This window comes from Ursus arctos, unplaced genomic scaffold (genome assembly GCF_023065955.2).
Source record: "Ursus arctos isolate Adak ecotype North America unplaced genomic scaffold, UrsArc2.0 scaffold_11, whole genome shotgun sequence".
Taxonomy (NCBI): Eukaryota; Metazoa; Chordata; class Mammalia; order Carnivora; family Ursidae; genus Ursus; species Ursus arctos.
The window spans coordinates 29544158-29571050 of record NW_026622775.1 but is presented as its reverse complement, the minus strand read 5'-3'; the positions used below and the strand labels follow the sequence as shown (position 1 = coordinate 29571050).

Genomic DNA, 26893 nt, shown 5'->3' with positions numbered 1-26893 from the left:
AGCTTTTAAAAAACCCTCTGATACTTAACTTTTTGAGAAAGAGCTTATTCTTTTAACTTCATAATCCCTCAGCAGTGTCCAGTCTTCCCTATTGACTCTCAAAGTAGGACTTAGGAAAAATAGAGCTTATTTTGCTACCGGTGAGGTCTCATTATTTCATTGAACACATGTTGTTGTTCATTACCTCACACCTGGTCCAGGTGCCACGGATTCAAAGGAGAACAGAATGTGTCACTGCCCCCACCAACTACCCCCAGTCCGCTGTCCACTTGGAGGACAAACATATTATCAGGTATTTGCAATATAAAGTGATAAATGCATTGCTAGAGATATACAGGCGGCATAAAAGGGAACTAGTGGAAGGCCACCTAAGGCATGTGTAAGACTAATATTGTTGGTTACGCTGGGGATATAAAAAAAATTGGCGTGTCAGACAAAGTGGATGCTTAATGAATGGATGTGGCTGAACATGTGAATGAATCGTATTGCTGTGATTTTAACTTCCCACAGTTAGATGGCTGATTCTAAGACCCCTATTATCCTTTCATAAAAGGAAAAAATTAATCACGATTGCCATTGTTATGATTCTGAAGAGCACAGGTGCTGTCCATGCCCCCATGGGTAACGTTTACCCACGCTCTATTTTTTTCCCCTCACTTTTCATTAGGTGATTGTTTCTACCATGAATCTTTCCTCCCAGAGCCTAGAAAGCCTGCCCTTGGCCAGTTTCATCTTATTGTGTTAAATTGTGTTAGAAAGGAATGAGTTCAATGTACAAAACATGAGAGGCAGGTGGACGACTAAAACCTGGGGGAGAGCAATTCAATAAAAGTTTCCTCCCCAAGGATGGGAGCTCCAGAGGGGGTAATACAAGTCTGTGAAATGATGCAGTCATTACTGAGCTGTGGAGATAGCCAGGTTGAAAGATTGGAGTTTTCCCCTCTCTCTCTAATTTGCTCTGAACACGTGCTATAGTAAAAAATGGGATTGGAAGCCCTAAGTGCAAATCATCAACTTCAGAAGAAAAATGTTACTTTTATGCCGTCCATTAACACATTTACCTGCTCCATATGCTCCAGCACTTACCAGAGAAAGTGGGATTTGCCCAATGAAAATTGAGAGCACATTTCTGAAAAATTGTTTTCCATAAATCTTGCAAATTACCGTGCTCAAATATTCTAGGTTGTAGCCAGACCAGCCTCCGGGGAGCGATTATCAGGGAAATAACCATGAACAGCAATCAGATCTCGCACAGAGCTGACTAGCAACACCAGGATGTGACCTTTCCGTGCAGCAGGCATTCATGTGGGCCCGCCTGAGCTGCCAGGAGCACTGTAATTAATGGGGCACCAGAGAATGGCTTCTTCTCTATGAGCTGCTAATTAGTGCTCCCGGAGACACATATCCAGAACCATATCCAGGGTGTCACGTTCTGATCCTGCTTGCTGAGCGCGATTGGATGACTGTGTAAGGGCTGCACTGACGAGATCCCAGTACCACCTTGCTGTGGTCCTTTCTTTTCTTCCAAAGAGGTCCCACAGGAGGAAAACTATGGGGATTGAGTAATACCTTCAGTTTCTACTTTCCTTTTTTGGAAGGAGGTGATGCATGATTTCATTAGCAATATCATGAGTATCGAACACACTGAATGGTTTTGATCTCACAGATGGTTTTCTTTCCTTTTTAGCGTATGATGTTTGGGGCGGATGGTGTGACGTGGAGAACACCACCACCCACAGTCGGGTGAGGTGGAAACTTACCTGCAGGGTTGCCATACATGGTTGGGCAGGTTGGGTCCCGCACAAGGACGCCAGCTGAAGGGTGGAGTGGGGCCTGAATCCAGCCCCCTGTCCACCTACTCAGCATGTGTCTCAGCACATTGGAACCCAGCCATTCTGGCTCCAGAGTTGGAATTTAAATTCTTAACCGCACACCAGATGGACTTTGTAAACTAATAGTCTACCTGGAAACCAGCTTTATCATTTACCAGCTAGCCATCATCGAAGCCTTAGGAGAATATGAAGATTGAAGTAAACCTTCTAAACCCCAAAAAAGGAAGTTAGATACTAGGATATTGTCTGTGATTGGTATTTCCAGAAGAAAGGATCGCCCACCCTAGTGCACACACCATGTTTTACTTCTCCCATTCAGTATGAAGGTCTATAAGTAAACGGATGGGATTGTCTATTCACACATCTTCCAGGGAGACACGAAGGTCTGGTTCACGGGGGTCAAGGTTGCACTGTAACTGATGTTTAACATCAGTGTCCACAATTCCGCTGAATCAGTCTTCTCAGACCAACGCTGTGTCCTTGGCAATAGTGCACTGGAAACACTGCGGGCTGTAGCGACAGGCTTAGCCTCAGGTCTTTCCAGCTGAGGGGACTTTAGCATATTAGCTTCTGGGCTTCAATTTCCTTATCTGTAAAATGCCTTCTTCTCAGAGTTGTTAGAATTAAAGAAGCAGATAAAACCTCTAGCACAGAGACTGCAGCAACATCATAGTATCCGTTTCTGAGGACTGCCGTACGTAACAAAGCAAATTTGGTGGCTTACAACAACAGAAACTTACTCTCAGAGTTCTGGAGGCCAGAAGTCCAATATCAAGGTGTTGGCAGAGCCATGATCTCTCGGAAGTCTCGGGGGAGGCTCCTTCCTCACGTCTTCCTGCTCCTGCCGAACTCACGTGTTCCTTGGCTTGTGGCCGCGTAACTGCCTATCACAATCTTCCCTCCGTGCCTGTGTCTTCACATCGTCTCCTCTCACGGTGTGGCTGTGTCCTGATTTCTCTCTCTCTCTTTCTCTTTTTAAAGATTTTATTTAATTATTTGAGAGAGAGGCAGAGGGAGCAGCAGACTCCCCGTTGAGCGGGGAGCCGACGCGGGGCTCCATCCCAGAATCCAGGATCACGACCCCAGCCAAAGGCAGACGCTCAACCAGTGGGGCCACCCAGGCGCCCCATCCAGATTTCTCTCTTTTAGGAGATCAGTCATAGTGGGTTAGGGCCCATCCTGACAACCTCATCTTAACTTGATTGCATCTGCAAAGACCCTGTTTCTGAATTAGGTCGCATTTGTAGGTACCAGGGATTAGAGTGTCAACATTTCTTTCCACATTTCAATTCAAGCCGTACTGATTTCCCATCTGTAGGAAAATAATAATTAATACTCAGTGTTTAATGACTTCAGAGTTTCTTAAAAGACTTTTATTGTATCTGCCCTGAGAGACAGGACTTTATATTTTTTGTAAAGGGGGAAATCTCCAGTAAATGTAGGTGGCAGTTTCGTCATAGGAGGTGAAGATATCAATCTAGGTTTGGTGCAAAATTCTCCTGTTTTGGGAAATAGCACCAGAAGATACTGTTTTTCTATTAAGATTTTACCACAATCACTTTTCCATGTTGGAACATAGTTTTTATAACTTTCATAATTATTATGTCCTCTAGTTGATGTACCACAATTTATTTTCTGCTTGTCGGGTATTTACAAGTCTCTAATCAAGAATGTTTTATGGCGCCTGGGTGGCTCAGTCGGTTAAGCATCCAACTCTTGATCTTGGCTCCGGTCTTGATCTCAGGGTAGTGAGTTCAAGCCCCTGCACTATGCTCCACGCTGGGCATGGAGCCTATTAAAAAATAAATAAATAAATAAATAAATAAAGAAAGAAAGAAAGAAAGAAAGAAAGAGAGAAAGAAAAAGAATGTCTTGACTGGGGGCACCTGCCTGGCTCTTGATCTTAGGGCCGTGAGTTCAAGCCCATGTTGGGCATAGAGACTACTTAAAAAATAAAAGAAAATGCTATTAAAAAAAAATGTCTTGATTGAATCAAGAATTCAACTGATGTCATGTAACTCTACAATACTGTTAGACCAGTCTTCCCAAATTGGTGCCATGTCCTTGGCAACTGTGCACTGGAAACAAAGTTAGTTCTGGAGTCACACCAATAGTCATGTCTCAATCCCTGGCCTTTCCAGCTGTGTGAACTTGGCATATCAAAAAAAAAAAAAGTGGTAGAACAATATGTAAAATAAGCATATATTTATATTCATATGGAAAACTCTATTTTATCTGCTCAGAGAAGAATCTGGAAAGGTAAATGCAAAAACCATTGAGCAGGGCAAGCCCTGAGAAGTGAGAATGGAAATGAGGTGTGGGGAGAGTAGGACGTTCACATTTTACTACATGTACATTTATATTAAAAACATTTTTTACAGGGGGGCACCTGGGTGGCTCAGTTGTTAAGCGTCTGCCTTCAGCTCAGGGCGTGATCCCGGGGTCCTGGGATCGAGCCCCACATCGGGCTCCTCTGCTGGGAGCCTGCTTCTTCCTCTCCCACTCCCCCTGCCTGTGTTCCCTCTCTTGCTGGCTGTCTCTCTCTCTCTGTCAGATAAATAAATAAAATCTTTAAAAAAATTTTTTTTTTTTTACAGGGTCACCAGGGTGGCTCAGTTAAGCATCTGCCTTCGGCTCAGGTCATGATCCCAGGGTCCTGGGATTGAGTCCTGCATAGGGCTCGCTGTTCAGAGGGGAGCCTGCTTCTCCTTCTGCCTGCCTCTCTTCCTGCTTATACTTTCTCTCTCTGACAAATGTGTAAATAAAATTTTTAAAAAAATAAATTTTTTTTTTCCAGGGACACCTGGTGGCTCAGTCAGATAAGTGTCCAACTCTTGTTTTCAGCTTAGGTCATGATTTCAGGGTCATGAGATTGAGCCCTGCACCTGGCTCGAGCTCAGTGGGGAGTCTGCTTGACATTCTCCTCTCCCTCTCCCTCTGCCCCTCCTCCCTAACTCCACACAGTCTCTCTCTCTCTCTCTAAAATAAACAAATCAGGGGCACCTAGGTGGCACAGCGGTTAGGCGTCTGCCTTCTGCTCAGGGCGTGATCCCGGCGTTATGGGATCGAGCCCCACATCAGGCTCCTCCGCTATGAGCCTGCTTCTTCCTCTCCCACTCCACCTGCTTGTGTTCCCTCTCTCGCTGGCTGTCTCTATCTCTGTCAAATAAATAAATAAAATCTTTAAAAAAAATAAATAAAATAAACAAATCAATCTTAAAAAGAATTTTTTTTTCAATAAGCATGTACTTCCCTAATTTTTAATGAACCCCAATTCAAAGCAAACAAAGGGGCAACCGGCTAGCTGAGTCGGTAAAGCATGCGACTCCTGGTCTTGGGCGGTGAGTTTGAGCCCCACTTTGGGCGCAGAGCCTACTTAAAAACAAAACAAAGAAAAGCACCTATTTTAAAAGCAGGTAATCGTTTGGAAACTAAAGGAATTTAATGTTTTGAATTTACCCATTTCCTCTCTATCACTTACTTACCAAGTAGAAAAGATAATTGTGGAGAAAAGAGAACTTGAAAAGAGAAATAGAAAAGAGAAATATTTGTTGCTCTTACTGTTGTCTCCGATTATAATTTCTTTGTAACCCACTAACAGTCCACTCGGATATCCGAGTCTCTTTGCCATTCTTTTTAGAGGAAAAAAAAAACTGGAAAAATTAAAAAAAAATTTTTTTTTGAAAAATAAACATATCCTTTTATTAGAATACTACTGAAGAAGTATTTGAAACTTTGCTTTTGTTGTTTGCTGATGCTGTTTTTTAATAGGCTTTATTTTACAGCTGAAACCTGATTCTGCATTGTAAGCAAATATTTTTCTTACTTTTCTGGACAAAAATTATCCTTAGTTTATGAAGTTCTGGAAAGCATATATTCAGTAAAAACTTCAGAATGATTGCAAGTCTCCTCGGTATAGTAGTAATGATTCCTCAATTATTTTTTTCTATAGTTCTGTTCAATAAATTCTGTCTTCTCAAAGAATGCATAGCTCAGCATCACATATCATGTGTTACTTTTCTTTCTTTTTTTAAAAGTAAGCTCTAGGCCCAACATGGGGCTTGAACTCACGACCTGGAGATCAAGAGTCTCTTACTCTAGCAACTGAGCCACCCTATTGTGTATTACTTTTAACGTCTGCTTTTGAAAAAGCAGTGTATACAAGTTTTAAAAGATGAGGATTCTTGCACTTTACTCTTCTCACCATTCTAACAAATACTGAAAAACTCTAGGAAGTTAGTGTATTTCCTAGATATACCTAGGAAATGAAATGACTTTAAAAAAATGTAATTTCCTTATTTTCTCTTTAATATCTTTCTCTTGTTATCATTCATTTAATTACCTATTGGCTTAGAGAAAAGTTCTTTATGCGATATCATTCCTGTTGATTTATACTTATTGAAAGGTTATATCAAAAATTTTCACAAATAATTGGGCCTGAAAAAATTATATTTGATTTGCAAATTATGTATTAACACAAATTAATAAGATCTGTTTTCAGTAAGTTTCATCATCAATTATTGACAGGTTGAAACAGATCAGTTAACATTATTTGAATACTTGACAGATTCTGACAAGTAAAAACAAGATCTAAGTTCAGGTTGAGAGGTCATTGGGGATATTTCGAAACCTTTCGGACGTCAGAGGTGAGACTACAAAGATGGTTTAAATGACCTTATGTACGTATATGGCCCTACACTGATTTCTGTAGTGCTTCTGGAGGCTGCCAGTACTTGTTATTCTTTAACACTCTCATCATCATCAACTTTATTTAAAAAGCGTTTATGAGTCACCTAACTATGCACGGACAGTATGATGGTCTGCATGGGTGATGCCCAGAGAGGTCCGTATACATAAACAAAGATCATGGCTGCTGTTAACCTCTGATACTGTGCCTTTTGGGAATTAGGTAGCATAAACATGGCTTCTCTCTGAGGTTATAGATACAAGATGAGACTGGGATAATTTGGTGTTGCTTCAGTGCATTGAGGACTGACTGGTTCTTAGGCATTTTTTTTTTTTTTTTTAAGATTTTATTCATCAGGGAGAGAGCACAAGCAGGGGGAGTGGCAGGCAGAGGGAGAAGCAGGCTCCCTGCTGAGCAAGGAGCCTGATGCTCCTGGGATCATGACCTTAACCGACTGAGCCACCCAGGCGTCCCTGGGCGTTTTGAATCCCTTATAATAGCAAGCCCAGAGACTGGCACACAAAGGCTGCTTAATACATGCTTGTTGCATCACCTGATGACCTTCAACTGATTACGAAGAAAAGTGCCGAGAAAAAAAAATCTCAGGAGAGTAAATGTAATGCTTGGGCCACATGCTACCATATCAACTTGAGCATTTATTTTTTAGAAAGAAACAAAAATAAAAACATATTCTTCTGTGTAACTAACAGGGCTTTGGACATTGAAAAAGCAGAATAGATTTTTATTTTCAAATCTTTTTAAATCACGTGGGATAAAAATATCATTTCTTTTTGCATCAGAAATTTGAGACATATTGAAAAATTTAGAAATATAACTTCCAGGAAAAAAATGAAATTTCAACATTAGGGGGGTCGAATAATGCAATTAATTATTACTCGCTTAAAGAAGAATAATCAAATAATGATCTTATCAGATGCTGAAAAGACAGTTGACAAAATTCAATATGCATTCTTTCTTTATTTTTTAAAAAGATTATATTTATTTAGTTGACACAGAGCGAGAGAGCACAAGCAGGGGGAGCAGCAGAGGGAGAGGGAGAAGCAGACTCCCCATTGAGCAGGAAGCCCGATGTGAGGCTTGATCTCAGAACCCTGGAATTGGGACCTGAGCTGAAGGCAGATGCTTAACTGACTGAGCCACCCAGGCACCCTGCATCCTTTATTTTAAAAGAAACTATTAATAAGCTTTGATAAAGTCAGAAACCACTGCAAACATCATCATAATGAGACATTAGGAGATTTCCACTAAAGATGGGAACAAGATAGAAATTCTACCATCACCATGATGTTATCTTGGATTTTTTTTCATACCACACTCAGAAGCATATTCTAAATGAATTAAAAATCCAAATATAAAAAAAGTTTCATAAAAGTACTAGAAGAAAGTATGGTGTTTTGTTTTTAAAATTATCCTGGAGGTGAAGATGGCCTTCCAAAGACATGTCAAACCTTAAGAGCCATAAAGGAGAGATTGAGGCACCTGTTCTCAGAAATATTTTTTAAATTTCTCTTTAATGAATGACACATAAACAAAACTAAGTGTCAAGCAGCAGGCAGAGAGGAAATGTTTTCACAGAACCATATGAGAACCATAATATATAAAGAGCTTTTTTAAAACACAAGAAAAAGTAAGGCTCCCACCCCTCAGAAAAGGGAGCTGACAGAGAAAGAAGTACAAATGGCCAAGAAACATGAAAACTTAACCTCACAAATAGTCTGGAACATACAAATAGAAACAACAACAATATGTGATTTTCATCCCCACGATTCACAAAAATAAATAAAAATATACTCACATTCAATCAGTGGGAGTGTTCATCGTTACAAACTTTTATGGCGAGCAATTTGGCAACGCCTAACAAAACAGTCATACTTCTAGACATTGACTCGGTGGTACACGTCACTCTGTGTGGTGGGTATTTATGGCAGCATTGTTTGCATGAAACGGCCAAACTGGGAAATCGTGGGATACGTAAGATACAGTGGTAACTACATTTGCTAAGGGTGAGGCAGTGTTACATGTGCTGACATGGAAGATGTGTCTGACTCATTATTAAGCAACTTTCAGAACAATATGTGTAGTGCACTCCACTATGTGCAGAAAAATAAATTCACAACACCTGTATGTATAAACAGACACATATGCATAAGCAAACTTCTGGAAGAACACACGGTGAATATCTCTACCTGAGGGATAACGTATGGTGTAGGGAATCCCACCCCTATGGGGCCAAGGGAAAGATGAATAGAGATTTTGACGTTTTTGCTCTATACACCTCTGTATTGTTTGAATTTTTAAGCACGAATGCATATTTGTATTATAAAAATTAATTATAAAAAGAGAGAAATGTAATTCATATAATGTCTAGATTGTTGTTGTTTTCCATAAGCAGATATTAGGATGCAAGCAAGGTGTATGGAATTACGTAGGACTTGAAAAAAATCACTTTCATCACAGGCAGGGCAACTGTTTTCTCACTGACAGAAGATTTTTATTTTCTTTAAATGTCAAATACCATAATTTGCTGTGTCTCACCTTGGAAAAGTGTCTGCTGGGCCTTCAACCCTGGCCGCTGAAAAGGAAATTTGAGTATAAGCAGAGCCCACTTAAATGCAAGGTTTTTCTTATTGGGATGTTAGTATTAAAAGAAAAACTTAAAGGGGCACCTGGGTGGCTCCATTGGTTAAGCATCTGCCTTCAGCTCAGGTCATGATCTCAGGGTCCTGGGACTGAGCCCCCAGTCAGGCTCCCTGATTGGCAGGGAGTCTGCTTCTCCCTCTTCCTCTGCCCCTCTCTCTCACCCCCCGTGCTCGAGCGCACGTGCGCACTCTCTCTGTCTCAAATAAATAAATAAAATCTTTTATTAAAAAAAAAAAAGAAAAAAGAGAAAAAATTAAAAAATATAAAAGAAAAACTTTTATTTATTTTTTGCTTGTTTTTTAAATTTAATTTTTAATATTTAATTTAAATTCAATTTAGTTAATATGTAGTGTATTTGCTTGTGTTTTTTAAGTTTTTGTTTAAACTCTAGTTTGTTAACATATAGCATAATATTGGTTGCAGGAGTAGAATTTAGTGATTCATCACTTACATACAACACCCAGCACTCATCACAACTAGTGCCCTCCTTAATCCCCATCACCCATCTAGCCCATCTCCTGCCCACCTCCCTTCCAGCAACTGTCAGTGTGTTCTCTATAATTAAGAGTCTTTTATGGTTTGTCTCTCTCTTTTTTTTTCTTCCTTCTCCTATGTTCATCTGTTTTGTTTCTTTCTTTTTTTTTTTTAAAGATTTTATTTATTTATTCGACAGAGATAGAGACAGCCAGCGAGAGAGGGAACACAAGCAGGGGGAGTGGGAGAGGAAGAAGCAGGCTCATAGTGGAGGAGCCTAATGTGGGGCTCGATCCCATAATGCTGGGATCACGCCCTGAGCCAAGGCAGACGCTTAACCGCTGTGCCACCCAGGCGCCCCCATCTGTTTTGTTCCTTAAATTCCACATCTGAGTGAAATCATATGATATTTATCTTTCTCTCACTGACTTATTTCACTTAGAATAACATTCTTTAGCTCTATGCACATCATTGCAAATGGCAAGATTTCATTCTTTTTGATGGCTGAGTAATATTCCATTGACTATATACACCACCGCTTCTTTATCTGTTCATCAATTGGTGGACATTTGGACTTTCTCCATAGTTTGGCCACTGTTGATAATGCTGCTGTAAACATTGGGGTACACGTGCCCCTTTGAATCACTATATTTGTATCCTTTGGGTAAATACCCAGTAGTGCAATTGCTGGGTCATAGGCTAGCTCTATTTTTAACTTTTTGAGGAACCTCCATACCGTTTTCCAGAGTGGCTGCACCAGCTTGCATTCCCACCAATGGTGTAAGAGGGTTCCCCTTTCTCTGTATCCTCGCGAACATCTGTTGTTTCTTATGTTGTTAATAGCTAAAAAGAAAAACTTTTAAAGGTATTGCTAGTTGAAGTCTCTTGTTGAGTATGATGGACAATTGTGAAGTTTTAAAAACACAGGTTGATTCCTGCCCACCGCCTCCCTCCCTCCCTCCCTCCCTCCCTTCCTTCCTTCGTCTCTTTTCAATACTTCTGGTCTTGGGCAGGCCAGGAAAGAAGGGGGGTGGGTAAACTGAAGTTATGCAATGAGATCCGCATGTACGAGGTCAGAGGCCGGTCTCACAGTGTACTACATATCCTCGAATTTCTAGGTACCCTTAGGTGCGCTGTAACAACCTCACTCTCCAGGCAGCCATCCAGGAGGTAAAGAGAAGAATGTGGGACTAGGGACAGGGCAAGCGCCGGGCTAAGAAAGAATCCATTGGGGGTGTCCAGCCGACTGAATGCCAGAGTTCAGAGCGGGGAGGTGACGTGGAGCTGGCACATGGCAACAGGAGGCTGAGCAAAATGATCTCCGGAAGCAGGGGAGCGGCAGAAATCCTAAGCTTACATAATTCCCTGGGAAGATTTTTTTTTTCTGAGAATATCTCAAAAGTGACATTATGAGTTCTTTTGCCTGAAGAGGTGCTGGTAATCAGAATTAGAGTTCAGAAACAAGAGAAGGAGGATATCTGTCTCTTCCCATTGAACAGATCACTTACCTGATTATTAGCAAGCCAGTTTGTACAACACTTTTGTACCACGAGAGTGAAATCCGTACTTTCTTAAGGCAGGTAGTTCACTGTTTCTAATGTCAAGTTACTTGTTACCTCGTATGTTTCTTTGTAGGTTACAAGCTCCCAGTAACAGGGAGACAGGCCATCATCTTGTGTTCCTTGGGATGTTTTGTTCTATAGCATTGAAACATTAATCTCTTCCTTAACTTGAGTTTTATAACACCTCTGTCTCAGCTTGTCTGTTCCCCTGGCACCCTATTTCCTATACATACAGGATTCTGAGAGCAAGGTTATTACTCTTAGCAGAATCTATTTATAATCCCACAGGGCTGGCAGGGATGTTGAAATATTGTTAGAACAATATTGAAGTATAAATCTTGCTCCCTCCATTGTCAGGCCTTCAGTACAGGTCAATCATTTGTTATTGCTAAACCACATATTGATAGTTTTTTTTGTATCGATCCATAGGTCAATTAGCTGGTTTCATCCAACCCAGCATTTTCACTACTCTATGTGACTTTGGTTACCTACATTGGCTCCTAGGGGAGGAGGTGTTCTGGTGTTCTGGAATCTGAAGATATAAGGTGTTTATTCAGAACTTTCTCTTATCTCACCTGCGCCTGCATTTTTTGTTTGTTTCAAATGACATTGCCTTGACGTAGGGCTCCAAAGTGTGGCCTTTTTTCCTTTCATTTTCACTGCCATTTATTTCTCAGGGGTTCTTGCTTAAAACCTTAAAAACCCTCAAACTTCTTGATATTTCTACTTTCACACACATTTCTAAAGCACTGGGCTCCGACTTTTGCTTTGACTGTTACCAGTTTTGAGATCTTGAGATTCCTCCTCCTGGAATCCTTGTTTCAGGCAACAAGGAAGAGAGCGTTGTAGCAGAAGGTCCTTGACTGAGATCTCTGCTTCCGTAGAGGATGCTTCGGATTTGCCCAGGCTCTAGAGAGAGTGGCTGAGAGAGATTGACGTTTGGTTTCCTTCTCCGTGAAAGTGTAGGAGGCACAAGGGCAGCCCACATGTGACTTGCTCTGTGATCACATCTGCCTTCTTGAGCATAACAGAAGGCTCTGACACATCCCCTACTTCCTTCTTGGCTTTGAAATGACAAGGGAGGCTGAGTTAAGTTACGGTGGGTGCTCCACTGGTGGAATTCAGAGTTATACTGGGTGAGACACAAGCCAGCTTCACAAACAAAGAAGCTAACAGTAAGATTCATCAGAGAGCATGTGCAGGTCAGAAACCCAGTGGTTGAGCACCGGACCGGTGGGGCTAGGTTGGGAGAGATGGATAGGGGGCTATGTGATCTGTCTCACAGAAATCCCCAAAATGCTGCAGCGTGAGGAAACCAGAGATGAGGGAACGCACTGCCCTAGGCGTGTGGGGTGGGTGTCTAATTTTTTTATGATAATCACCTGTGACCCACAAGGAATAACCAGACCCTAAAAAGGCAGTAAACCATTGAAGGTGTTATCACTAGTCCCTGCTCAATGGTGATATCAAGAGAGATGTTAAGTTCCCTGGTTAGCTTCTACAAAAGACCAACCCTAAAGGCCCTCAGTAGCAACCCTGTGGGGACCCCTCTCACTCTTGAGAGCTTTCTCTGTATCTTCATTTAATAAACTTCTGTCACTTTACTCACCCTCCATTGTCCTCCAGATTCATTCTTCGACTCCATGCGACAAGCACCTGGCTCTCCCGCTTCATAGTTACCATATAATCCAGCAGCTCCACTCGTAGGGAGATATCCATGCGAAAAAAGAAAACCGATGTGTATGCAAAAACTTGTGCATGGACATTCATAGGACATTGTTTATAATAGCCTCAAAGTGGAAATAACCCAAATGCCCATCAACTGATGACTGGATGAGCAAAATGTGGTATATCCATGCAATGGAATATTATTTGACAAGAAAAGGAGTGAAGTCTGGTATGTGCTACCTGAATGTAGATGAACCTTGAAGACATTATGTGAAATGAAAGAAAAGCCAGGCACAAAAGGCCACATGTTGTGTGATTTCATTTACACGAAATGTCCGGAATAGGCAAATCTATACAGACAGAAAGGGGGCTTAGTGGTTGCTTCGGGCTGGGGGGTTGGGGAGGATGGGGAGGGACTGCTAATGGGTATGAGGTTCCTTTTTAAAAAATGTTCTAAAATTAAATTGTGGTGATGTTTGTGTAACCAAGTGAACGTACTCCAGACAAATCTATACTTTAAATGGGGTAAATGAATGGTACGTGAATTATGTCTCAACAAAGCTGTTTTTATTTTTAAAGAAAGAAACAGCACATTTAGAACTAGTAAAAGTATAGCATTGGCAACAGACATTTAGGTGCGTGTGGCAATCAGGAAGCCACACCTCAACCGCATTTCCTTCCTGGCAATGTCTCCTGCCTACCACCTTCCAACCGCTCTTCCTGAAGTCCTGTGTTTCTTACATCAGAGCCATTGCTCGGACTTAACATCGATTCCCCACTACCTAGCAGATCCTGGGTCTCAAATCCTCCTTTCCAACCTTATGTCCCACACGCATCCTTTGTTCCAAGTTGCCTGGTCTCCTCACCTTCTGCCAAACCCTCGCATGCCTTCCTCTTCACTCCCACTGTGCTGCCAACTTGAAATAGCATATGGCACCCTCCCAGCCTTCTCTCTTTCTGTCTCCGAGATAAGCTAGTAGAGATCCCACCATCTTGTCTGAGTGCGCTGATCACCTGAAGGCCTCCTTTCTCCAATGCACATCTTCCTCATTGTCTACCTCATTCTCTTTCACGACATAGACACTGCCGGTGTGCATAGAAGAGTGTCACACATTTCCTTGTATGCATATTTCTTTCTCCCTCTCCCCCATTCATATGCATTTATTTTGGGGGTGATGGAGGAATAGACTGTGTTTTGAAGGATCCCCGATACTATCGCACCCCTCCCCAACTCACCACACTGTCAAACGATAACTTCCAACACGTTACAGTTAAGGATGACAAGAAACAGAATGGTCTTTTAAAAATATTATTTTCTTATTGCTAGAGGAAAAATACATTTGAATATAGAACATTGGAAATAGAGGGGAGCATAGAGAAAAAATGAAAATTGTCCTTAAGTTCCCTGCCCAGAGGTAGCTGACATTAGCATTTTCTTCTTTAACATCGTATACACACACATACACGTGTAGCCGTTTAAAACTCAAAGGGACAGAAATGCAATTTTTTTTTGTTTTTTTTAATGATTGGATTCAACCTGCTTGTCAGCTCTCATTTCTGCTGATGGAGAGGAAAAACACTGTCCTTCAGTTAAATATTCACTCAGATTCAGGGATCTCCTTGTCCTTTTCTCTTGCCCTCACTCCTATCCTGCCAGTGTCTCTTTGTATCAACTTACCCTGCACATGGCTAGATTGGTGAAAGGATGGTGTTTCCAGAACACAGACTTCGTCATGCTGCTCCCTCTCCCCACTTAAAGATCTTCAGTGGCTCCCATTGCCCACCAGAAGAAGTCCTAATTCTTTTTTTTTTTTTTTTTTTAAGATTTTATGTATTTATGTGAGAGTGAGAGAGCACAAGCAGGGGGAGCAGCAGCAGGAGAAGGAGAAGCAGGCTCCCAGCTGAGCAGGGAGCCAACCCAGGACCCCACGATCATGACCTGAGCCGAAGGCAGACATCCAACTGACTGAGCCACACAGGTGCCCCAGAAGTCCCAATTGTTTAGCAAGCCTCAGAAAACCTTCCCAGCCTGGCCCCAATCTCCTTCACATCTCATACCTTGCTACTCCTGTGAATGCATTCTACCCTCTAGACACCAGGGTATTTGCTTTTTCCTGAACATTGCAAACACCTTCAGGCCTTTCATTCACTCTATTTCCTCTGCATGGAATACTCTTTACAGCTTCCATCACCAAATAAATATCCTTCTCACCACCCAGTTTAAATGTAACCTTTCCTGGGTAATCTTGCTTGACTCATTTACGTTGAAAAAATCCTTCCTGGGACGCCTGGGTGGCTCAATCAGTGAAGCATCTGCCTTTGCCTCCGGTCATTATCCTGGAGTCCTGGGATGAGTCCTGCATCGGATTCCTTGCTCAGCAGGAAGCCTGCTTCTCCCCTAGCTTGTGTGCTCTCTCACACGCTCTCTCTCTGACAAATAAATAAATAAAATCTTCAATACATGTGCATTGGTTGGTTAAAAAAAAAACAGAATAGGTTAAGAGAGAATGGAAAGAAAGGAGGAATGCCCAAGAGAGGAAATGCAGACTGTGTTATTTGTTAGGCGGTTAGTCACAGGCTGGCAATGAAAGGTAAGTGTCCCTTTCTGATTTCTCGTTGAGCTCAGAAAGAGTAAGTCCCTGAATCCTCACATAGATGTGACTGACAAGGGACCGCTATTGCACCTTCTGTGGAACTGATTCTAAAGCAAGAGCATGGCTTTCTCAATGGTTGCATGCATTTATCTTAAAATTAAAAAAAACCAAACATGTACCAATGAATGGATGAACAAAATACGGTATATACAGACAGTGAAATATTAGTCAGCCTTAAAAAGGGGAGAAATCCTGTCACTTGCTACAACATGGACGAACCTTGAGGATACTATGCTAAGTGAAATAAGCCAGTCACAAGAAGACAAGTACTAGAGGATTCCACTTACACGAGGTACGTAAGAGTAGTCAAATTCATAGCGGTAGAAAGTACATGGTGGCCGCCAGGGGCTGGGGGCCCAGGAAAGTGGGAGTTACTGTGTTGTTCTGCAAGTTTCAGTTTTCCAAGTTGAAAAAGTTCCGGAGATCAATGGTGGAGATGGTTGTACAACAACGTGAATGCGGGGCGCCCGGCTGGTTCAGTCAGTAGAGCATGCAACGCTTGATTTCCGGGTTACGAGTTCGAACCCCATGTTGGGTGTAGAGATGACTTAAAAAAATAAAATCTTTAAAACAAAAACCAGTATGAATGTATTTAATACCACTGACCTGTATACTTCAAAATGGTTAAGATGGTATATGCTGTGGGTTTGTTTGTTTTTTTACCACAATTAAAATTTAAAAAGGTAAAAAAAGTGTAAGAGCCATTGTTTTACTTGCTGAGGAAAGAATCCAGGTTTTGTGGTGTCTGCGGCTTGTAGAATTCAGACACTCTTTCACAGAAAAAAATTACAAAAGGAAATTAGATAAGAAAGCAAGACTTTATTTAGAATGAGACCAGGAAGGGATTGTGTAAGTGAGGGGTCCTAAGGACTAAGCTTCCTTAGCTTTGAGGAGACTCTGTTTTTGCTGATCCTGAAAGTTTTGTATTTTACCTTGTTGTCCCTGTGTGCCTTGCACAGGGGAGAGGTGTGGCTGTGGGCGGGGGCAGGGGGAGGGGTGGTGGTGTGGAGAGCTTTACTGTATGTCCTATGCGGATAGTAGGGTTCACCCCCTTTCCTGTGCTCGTTAATGGCTAGATATGGATGAGATTCAAGTCAACACAATAATCCACTTCCTCTTCATTTTCTCATTTTCCCGGAAGAAGTGTTTGAGCCTTTTTTCCGGTGTAGACCAGTTTTATCTCTGTATCCCCACACACTGTTATAAGACTTCAGTAAATATAGCTGGTCTATTCTTTGTGTGTGATGTTAATGCTTTTATACATGTGCCTTTGGGTGTCTTTCTAGCAAAGCTGGTGTGTTTAAATTGGTAGATTGTCAGTCTTTTGGCTCTGGGTGTAGAGGACAAGTACAAACATAAAAACCAAGAAGAATTGTCTTTCAGTTTTTCAGGGAATGCCTTTTTTGGAGAAAAAGAAGGCAGCGTGGTGTGGGTGTGGGGTAAAGGACAGGCTCTGTATGGGAGCCGGGGATTTGTTTCGGGCCCCTTTGGGGGCTGCAGCTGCCTCCGCCGTCCTCTCTGGAGAAGCCCCCACGGAGACAGTCGGCTCAGATTAGCATCTTGAGCTGTTTCCAAACTCCTGGCTTCATTTTCAGTTGCAAAGAGTTTCCTGGAAAATGACAAAGTTAAAAATGCAGATGGGGAATTCCTCCAGGAGAGTTTCTGGGGAAAAAAAAAAGCATCCCTTTTTCCTTACAAAGTCTGAACTGTAGAACTCCCCCTTCCTCTGACTCATGTTTCATTGTAACAGCCGAGCAGAACTATTCCTCAGAAATGTTGTTCATGGGTTGCGTTTATTTTCAGGGTCTATTTAAGCCTAAGACAGAGTTGGTGAGAATTTATTATTTTGAAATAATCAGAAAGGCCATGATATAATTTTTATGTTTAACCCAAGATGCATGGTATGAAATGAAGTATAGAGTAGGTCACAGGTAAAGTACTACTTTAAGAATCAGATTTCCTAATTACCTTCTGATCTCAGCGACTGTGGGTTATAGATGAATAGATGAATAAATCCCTCACCTAATGAATGACAAGGCTAGAAGGCTAGGTTCTTGAAAAGAAATTACTGTTTTATCTAACTATAGAAGCAATGTATATGCATTGGAGGAATATTTTTATCTACAGAAAATAATAATAATAAAAAAAGAAGCATGCCCTGTAATTCTACTGTCAGAAATAATCCCTGCAAACTTTTAGGTTAATGTTAATGTATACTTTCCTTCAGTGTTTTTTATAGATAATAACTTATATAAAATAAACAATTGAAAATCTAGAGTATGCTAAATAGTAGACTGCATTCAAGAATTTAACATACAGAGTTTTGAATATATTTAGCTATCTGGAAGGGCTGTGACATGTAGAAACACGGTTTTGCTGACAAGTTGGTGGGTAGGAGTGAGTCAACGGGCTGGTGAGTCACAGAGTGGCTGCCAAGTGTCGGCATCTCAATTTGGTTTTGTTGTTCTCTATAGGGGGACAGCAACTAATTGATAATTTGTGGTCAACATGCTTAGTGCCCCCCAGGACACGGTCTTTCCTTCTTTAGTGGTTAGACATGATGTTGTGGAACTAAAAGAAAACATTTCTAATTTCCTTTGTAAATATGTCACTTAGTTTTGGCCAATGAGAAATATACACAATTCCTGGGAAGTATTCTTTTTCCATTTCTCCTGGGTGGAATGTGATTGCTATGGCTGGAGTTCAGCAGCCCGCTTAGACCTTGAGGATGAGTGCCATTGAAGGCTGACCGTGAGCTGAAAAGTATGCTGTTTCCTGACAATTTTATGGGGCCACTATGCCAGGCTTGGGCTGCCTACCCTCAGATTTCTCTTCTAAGAAAGAGCCATATGTTTCTGTCTTGTTTAAGCCAAAGTAAAAAAAAAAAAAATTGTTTTTAGTTCTTCTAATCAGCTAAATGTCCACTAATGAATACAGGCTTGTTCACTATTATTTACCTAATGTGGGGAGTTGTTGACTCACCTGTGGGAAAACCAGGATTAAGTGATCTCACTGTGGTGGATGGAGCCAGGAGGCATCCTGACCTGACCTTGGTTTAATGTTTACTCATGTCTGCTCCTGCCTTGTGCTGTCTCCCAGAGCCTAGGTCCTGTGGACTCACCTGCAAGCACACCTCTTAAAAGGTGGGCCTCGCTCTGTGTTTCTGGGGTCGATTGGGGCAAGAAGTCCCTCTGGTCTCACAGGGAAGGCCAGGATGGGCCAGGGAGAAGTAGCAGTCAAGAATAAAGGCATCCACAGAGGTTTTGTCTAAGGCAGTTGTTCTTTATTTTATTTTTTTAAAAGATTTTATTTATTTATTAGAGACAGTGCGAGCACATGAGCGAAGGGGGAGGGGCAGAGGGGAAGGGAAGGCAGGCTCCCAGCTCAGCGGTTTTGGCTTGGCAATATTTCTCTTTTTTTAAATTGAGGTATAATTGACATATAAGAGTCTATTAGTTTCAGGTGTATGGCATCAGCTGATGCGGGGATGTGGGGCTGGATCCCAGGCCCCGGGGATCACGACCCGAGCCAAAGTCAGACGCTTACCGGATTGAGCCACCCAGGCGTTCCTCTGAGGCAGTTGTTCTTAAAGTATGTCCAGCGATACCCAGGATTTCCTGAGGCCCTTTTAGAGAGTCCATGAGGTCAAAATTATTTTCAGCGTACTACCATGTTACTTACCTTTCCCAAGAAGTTTGAGAGCAGCAGCTGCAGATAGCCATCACGTGAATGGGTCGGGAAGGTTCCACTTAAAGACTCTCTTCTGGGCTCGGTAATCTTCAGGCAACACGAGCTCAAGGACCCGAGAGTGGAGGGAAGAATGCCAAATCCAGGCAGGTAGGTGTTACGGCTGAATCGTGTCTCTGCCTAATTCATATGTTGAGTTCTCACCCCTCGTACCTCAAAGTGTGACTTTGGTTGGGAGAGAGGTGATTTCTTTTCTTTTCGTTTTCTTTTTTTTAAAGTTTTGGTTTAGCAATATTTTTTTTTAAATTGCGGTATAATTGACAGATAACATTATATTAGTTTCAGGTGTACAACATAAGGATTTGATATTAGTGTGTATTAGGAAATGATCACCACAATGCATCTAGTTAACATTCTCCCATACATAGTTACAAACATTTTTTTCTTGTGATGAGCCCTTTTAAGATCTCTGCTAGGAACTTCCAAATATGCAATACAGTATTATTAACCACAGTCACTGTGCTGTCCATTGTATTCCCATGGCGTATTTATTTTATAACTGGAAGTTTGCACCTTTTGAGCCCCTTCCCCATTTGTCTACCTGGGAGACAGGTGATTTCAATCACAGACATGATTAAGATCATTGGGGTGGGCCCTAAGCCAATCTGACTGGTGTCCTTGGGAGAAGAGGACATTTAGACACAGACTTGTGCTGAGGGAAGACCATGTGAAGACACAGGGAGAATATGCCATTTACAAGCCCAAGGAGAGAGGCCCTCAGCACCTTGAGCATGGATTCTAGTCTCCGGTCTTTGGGACTTCGTCATGGCAGCTCCAGCGAATGAATACGGTGGGTTCCTCTGACCCCTTGCAGAGAGCTGCAGAGAACATGGAGGAGACAGCTGTGCTCCTTACTGGACTTTCCACCCTCTGTGGCTTGTTTTCCTTAAACCGTCCTGAAGCCTGTGACTCCTCATTTGAAAAAGTTGTCAGTTCCCCAGAATTTGAAAAAAGTTCTGAAAAGTTAAAGGGACAGAAACTGAAAGGAGGTTTTGTGCGAGAGTAAATAGTGCCCTACGAGGAAATCTCCGCCTCCCTCATTTTACAGGTGAGGTGACAGTACCAGATGTGAGTTCCCCACAGCGAGAGTGTTGCTTCCTAGTGAGGAAATACGGTAGGAGCCTCTGTCCTCAGGTGCCTCACACCAAGTTGGATGTTTCTAAGGCCTTCTCAGCTACGAGCGGGGGTTTGGCATGTGTCTGGGGTAGGAGAAGGAGAGACCCCCGAGAGTCCTTTTTTCTGTCCATCCCTCTGCCCCCTGACCTCTCCCCACAGCTCCTCCTGACTGGAAGAAGCATTTCTTTTGTCTGATCCTCTTCAGGAGGCCAGTCAGCCTAGTGGCTGAGTCAGGGTGATCAACGTTCCTCATTTGCCTAGGATTGAGGGGTTCGCTGCTAAACCCAGAACAGTCCCCCCCGGCCAACTGGGATGAGGTGGCCCCCTAGGCCTAGCTGTCTGTGGCCACTGGCTTTTGTTCCACATACACCGAGGGGAACCTTGTGCTGTGAAGCAAGTCCCACTTGGGTTTGCAGTGTGTTGAAGACATGGAGGAAGTCTCTGTGGCTTGCTAGTTCTCAACTAGGAGAATTCCCATTTCCCTAAGGGCATTTGGAAAAGATTGGGAACATTTTTTTACTGCATCTGTAACAGCAGTGTGTGGTTGGCATGTATTGGGGTGGGGAAACGTCCCTGACGGTCTCCATGCGGAATAATTGTGCTGCTTGAAATGCTGGTGGCCACCCACTGAGAACCCGAGCAGGATTGCCTAACCTTGTTTCTCAAGCTCAGAGTCTTACTAGAGGCCAAACCCTTCTCTCTCTTGCTCTGGACCTCCAAGTCTCAGTGACAGGTCCTGTGACTGGAGGCTTTTAGATGGTATAATTTAAAAGGAGAAATTACATGCAGAGGTAGAATTTTTGCAAAATAATTACCTGTTTACAAGACAGAGGTCTTGAACTCTGCGATCAGTGAGGAAGGGCTCTGGAGGAAATACTGGATATCTCACAGAGGACACAAGTATGGGACGAGAACAATCTAAAATCCTGAAAGCGGCCCACAGCAATGGCCTTCTAGCCTGTCTTCCTGGACTGCAGGGACAGGGAAGAGAAAGCTCTTTCTCAGAATCACCTGCAACTAGGGTCCTAGGTCCCACCTAGTACAGCCAAACATCTGGTTTTCCTGGGACGGTCCAGTTTATGTCTGTCACGATGGCATTGTTATTAAATGTGTCCCATTCACTCTCCTGGTCATCCCTGGGACGTCAAGTTGGTGGTGATGATGGCTGGCTGTTCTGCCAACTCCCAGGCAGAGGCGTTAGTTCTTCAAGGGCAACTGTGGCAGCTTCTGAGGCTTTATTGGTGCTCAGTGACAGGCAGTGGGGGCCCTGCTCTTTCTGCTGGATTAGCCCCATGGGGTGGTTGGGCATTTTCCCATGGTGCTTTGTTTCTGGCTGTATCATATCTGAACCCATTTCCCTGGTCTTACTGGGGGGCCTATAAGGTTCCTAGTATCTGTTATCTATTTCATCAGTTCTAAGGTTTACATATTCCCACTTTTTTTTTTTTTGGTCTTTGGAATTGGGATGCTTCTTATAGCCAATGACGTATTATAGGTTAATGAGCTGTGTTTTTCTTTTCTTTCTTTTGCTTAGTTTTTTATAATATGATGTGCCTTACAGATGATTGTATCTCCTTACAGAGGTCTCTCAGGCAGTTTAGAACCCTGGGTCTTGGGACTTGTGACTGAGCAGAGCAGGGACATAGGTGCTTCTGTTAAGAGGGATTAGACATTTTCCCTACCCCCCAGGTATTCATTTATATTCTTGGCTTTGCTTAAGAGCTAGAAAAATACCCACAAGAAAAAACAAACTGGACTCTGTCCAGCCTTGTCAAGTTCTGACATAAACCAGATTATAGGAGGCCTGATCGTGAGCACACACACATGAAATTAGAATTCGAGATAGAAAATGTGGTACAACCAGCCAACCTGAGATCAAGGTCTAAGCTTTGGATGGGGATGATGGTTCTACCTGAAAGCCTTACTTGGCTACATGTATGAATCTTGGGGGAAAGAGCTGAGAGTAGGGTAAAACTAGACTATTGTAATAAAGAGACAATAATCGAGTGGCTTATGGAAGATAGAAGTTTATTTCTTTGTTAGCCACAGTGCAAGGTGGGCTCTGCTCCATGAAGTCATTCAGGTATTCAGGTGCCCAGTTTTCTCTACCATCTCTTAAATCCTGGGTTCTAATTACATGGTTGAAAGTGAGTCACAATCAGTCAGTATTCTAGTTTGAGGGCAGATGAAAGTACATGGAGGAACACATGTATAATATTCTAAAGCCCGGGACTAGAAGTGGCATATACTGCTTGTGCCCATGTTCCACTGGTGGGAAGTCCTATGACCTCATCTACCTGCAAGGAGGGTTGGCCAATGTAATCTCTAGCTAGGTGGCTCTATGCCCAGATATAAATCTATTACAGCAGATGGAGAGAATGGATTTTGGGGGACAATGTGAGTATAAAAGATCATGATGCTTTGAGATCCAGACAATTTTGACACGGGACAACCCTGCATTGAGCTCTCTCTTTCTTCAAAAGGGACCTCCTGATTCTATCATCCAGGACTGAGGTGGTGTGGTTACCTCAGATCTCTCTTAATAGTGGTGGAGTGCTCCCTTGAGGGGTACGCAAGGGGTACTATACCACCAGTCAAGGTGACAGTAAGTTGCCACCAGGAGTGATTGGAAAAACTCATGTAAACAACCCTGGAGAAGTTTTAGAAATATACAGGAAGAGAAACCCTAGGCAAAAATTGGACTTCCTGTTACTCAAGCAGTGTGTACTCAGAGTAACACCTGGGGTATTATTCAAATGTGGCCTCATTTACAATCTTAGGCTGGTGAAGCCTGGGTGTTCCAGGTATTCATAGACTTGATTATGTTATCTGTATATTTGCATAAGAAAAACCTTATCATTTCCTCTTGCTGCCAAAATAAAGTACAAACACTTTCATATAATATTCAAGGTTCCTCATGGGCTGACTGCACCTAGCCCTTCACTTCTCTTTCCTCACCACCCTCCACGATCTGGCTGCATTGCATTAGCTACTCTCCTCCAGATGTGATGGGCGTTTTCATACCTCTGTGCCTCTGCTCTTACTGTTTCATATGCCTGGAATGCCCTTCCTGTCTTGGATTACTCTTATTCAACCTTCAAGTCTTGTGGCAAGTAATCATAATGATGATAACTAGTAATTATGTACTTGTTATCTGCCTGGCCTTGTTTTAAGCACTTTACACGGCTTATCTTTTTAAAGTTTCACAACAGATAGGAAATAGGTACTGTTGTTATTCTCATTTCACCATTGAAGAAAGAAGGGGATAAGGAAGGAAGTGAGTATCAGAGCCAAAATTTGAGCCGAGCAAGTTAAGTCCAGAGTTGAGCTTTTGACCATTCTGTTCCATGGTTTCCCCAATCATGACCCTACTCTGCAACAGAATTAATCTCCTCTTCTGTGCTTCCATCACCCAAACCTGGGTCAAAGATACTTTTTAATTTTTTGCAGCCTGTTTATAAGTGCAGTCTCTAACATTGACTAGATGTCAATAAATGTGTGATGGTTAGTTTTATGTGTTAACTTGGTTAGGCTATTGATTGGTAGCAATTATTCAGTCAAATGTTGTCTAGGTGTTGGTGTGAAGGTATTTTGTAGATATGATTAATATTTATAATCATTCGACTGTAAAGGATGGAGCTAATCCAATCAAAGGAAAGGCCTTAAGAACAAAACGGAAGTTTCCATGAGGACTGGGGTTAGTTTCCAGCCTGCTGGCCTGCTCTGTGCAGTTCCAATTTGCTTAGTCCAACTTGCCAGTCCCACAATTGTAACAGCCAAGTCCTTGCAATAAATCTTTCTCTTTCTCTGGTAGAACCCTGGCCAATACAGTTTGATGCACTTAATAACTAGTTTATAAGGCTTTAATGTCCTTACTGTTTCTTGAGTTCTAAGTCTAATCCAAGTCTACTTTAGTAAGAAGTGAATTTGGAAAGAAATTTTACAACATTTTAATACTTGTTGAGAAATTATAGACTTGATTTGGATCTTCGCAAAAGGCATCTTCTTTTCTCACCTTTAAAATTTTTATTAATAAAGGAGAAAATCATGAGAAAAAAACAGACTGTAAAACAAAAGTGATTAAGAGGAATGACAAAAACCATAGAAAAAAATTTTTTATATCAAAAAGTAAATTATAGGGGCAACTGAGTGGCTCAGATGGTTGAGTGACTCTTGATTTTGGCTCAGGTCATGATCTGACTGTCCTGGGATCTAGCCCTGCCTTGGGTTCCATGCTTAGCGGGGAATCTGAAGATTCTCTCTCCCTCCCCCTTTGCCCCTCCTCCTGCTCATGCTCTCTCTCTCTCTCTCTAAAATAAATAAATAAATCTTAAAAAAAAAAAAGTGAATTATGATAAAAATTTTTCAGGTCATGCCTAAGGTGATAGTCCATTGAGAACTATAAGTTTTGAATAGAAGTAATGAATAAGGTCTTAAGTTGTTTGATAGTACAACTGGTGAAGAGGGTGAATCACATAAACACATTAGGAAAAGATCTATATTTTTTACTTTTTTGATAAAATACTGGTATTGATAAAGACAATATAAAATTCATAATATGTCCTTATATTGAGGATATTGGTGGCAAACTAATGAAATGTCAGTCAGTCAAGTAGTATTTAAGATTAGCTACTGCATCAGAAATGCCCTAAGTTTTACATCTCATATATAAAAGAAACTTGTTAGAGGTCTTTTCAAATTAAAGAATTCTAAACATCTTACATGGCTTCAGTAACGAATTGTGGAACTGTGGAACTAAACAAAACCTTTCTAAATTATCAATAGTAAAAACACATTTTGCTGAGTCATAAAGGAGGAAGGACTGAATTATCTTTTAATTTTTTCTATAGAAAGTGATTTTATAAAATCTCATGATATGAAGAGGCAAAGGATATGCAGCCAACAAATGTAATAAAAAATGTTTTACAGAAGTGTGTCAGGTAATTAATAAAAAAAATATCAAGTTACTTTTCTAATTTTGGTGATTATGGTGTTTGACAGCTTTAAACAATTTATAATTTGTTGAGCCTTCTTTTTTGGTTGTATATAGATATTTACCTAAATAGAAAATTCTTATAGAGGAACCAAAATTGTAGGATCATCAGTTTCTCCAAAACCTGGTTTTCAACTTACTTTTTCTCTTATCTCTTGCCTTTTCCCCTCTAAGAACTAGAGGTTAGATTTCCAGGGTTTCAGACAGCATGATGATATTTGGAAAGCCACAGGGTTGGACCTCAGACCAGGCTTAGTTCAAATTTGAATCTCAGTAAAATGACAAATCATTACATGTCATGAATCTTTGGAGCTGCCTGAGTGTAACTGACATCTCAATGTTGAATGAGCAGATTACAAGAATTTAGCATATAGGCTTTGTCCTTAGGGAGAGGTATCTGATCTCCATGCTAATTTTCTACTTCAGAGTCCCCCAAGTACCCTTATTTTGTGATTGGATGTCAGCTTTCAAATGTTCGGTGTCACTGTCACAAGAAAGGGCCTTCTGTCCTTTGGAACTAGAAAATACAGGTCAGGATTTGACAGGGCCCGGACACTTGCTCATTGGTCAATACTTCTCGGTTCCCTTACTGTATTCAGAGAAGGCTTACTGAAAACGGAACTATTTTTAATGATGTAATCCCCATTTCAGCAAGCAGCTATGGTCTGGCTATCAATATGTATCTATTTAGAAAAAATTTTTGCCTCATTGACAGAAGAGACAAGGTCAAAGATGGTAATCTCCTTCATGAAGAAACACTCAGGTTCCTCCTGTGGATTATGGAACATCTTTTTCCTTAAATCTGGAGGCGGGAAGTGGGCGTGGGGGAGAAACTTCTCTGCATATTGCTCCCTGTCAGTGATGGCTGTTAACAGGGGATGCCTGGGTTCCGCCTTGACCTTGACGGGCTAGAGCTGGCCTGGCCTCTCTTAGTTGTCGTAGGTGAGTGTACACCAGCTTTTCTGCTGTGTTTCCTGCTCCCCGTGTGGGCTCTGTGGAACAGAGAACATGGGCACGCGTCCCGGACAAATAGCAGTGACGCAAGGCGCCAAGGACCCTGTGAGAAATCCCTCCACTGGCAAGGGAGAGTCTGTGCAAGATGATGCCAATCAGCGTCATCTTGTTTCTCTTCCATATTTACGTGGCCTCGGGGGCAGGGTTCAGTGGAAGCAGAGGAGCACTTGGAACCCGTTCGTGATCTGTGATTTTGCTCAGGGGTTTCCTTCACCTGGAATGCCTCTTCGTCCCATTTTCACAAACCAAACATTTTATTCCTAATTCCATCATCCCAACTGAATTGTTTCTGTTCCTTTTATAAGATGGCCTCCTCTTTTGCATCCCTGCATTAGCACTGTATTTACTTTTTGATTAAGGCATTTAATCTGCATACGGCAGTGAGATCGAGATGGGCAGTGACTGTTCTCTCTTGCATGAGGTTTGATCACTCCACTCGTGTAGCCTGGAAAAATTCCCGGGATGACAAGCTCCTGGAGTTCAGA

General features: G+C 41.9%; 1 long non-coding RNA gene and 1 pseudogene across 2 annotated transcripts in view; one reads left to right on the top strand and one right to left on the bottom strand.

Moving 5' to 3' along the window:
* LOC113255814 (metallothionein-1-like) overlaps nt 1–12935 on the bottom strand; it is a 38786-nt pseudogene extending 25851 nt beyond the window's left edge.
* Nucleotides 12936–14741: 1806 nt separating this feature from the next.
* The window catches only part of LOC123001090 (uncharacterized), a 299959-nt gene continuing 287807 nt past the window's right edge, over nt 14742–26893 (top strand). For both annotated transcript variants that reach the window (XR_006409639.3, XR_006409640.3), the window contains exon 1: nt 14742–19375. This is a non-coding gene — a long non-coding RNA (uncharacterized LOC123001090). The remainder of the gene's footprint in view (nt 19376–26893) is intronic.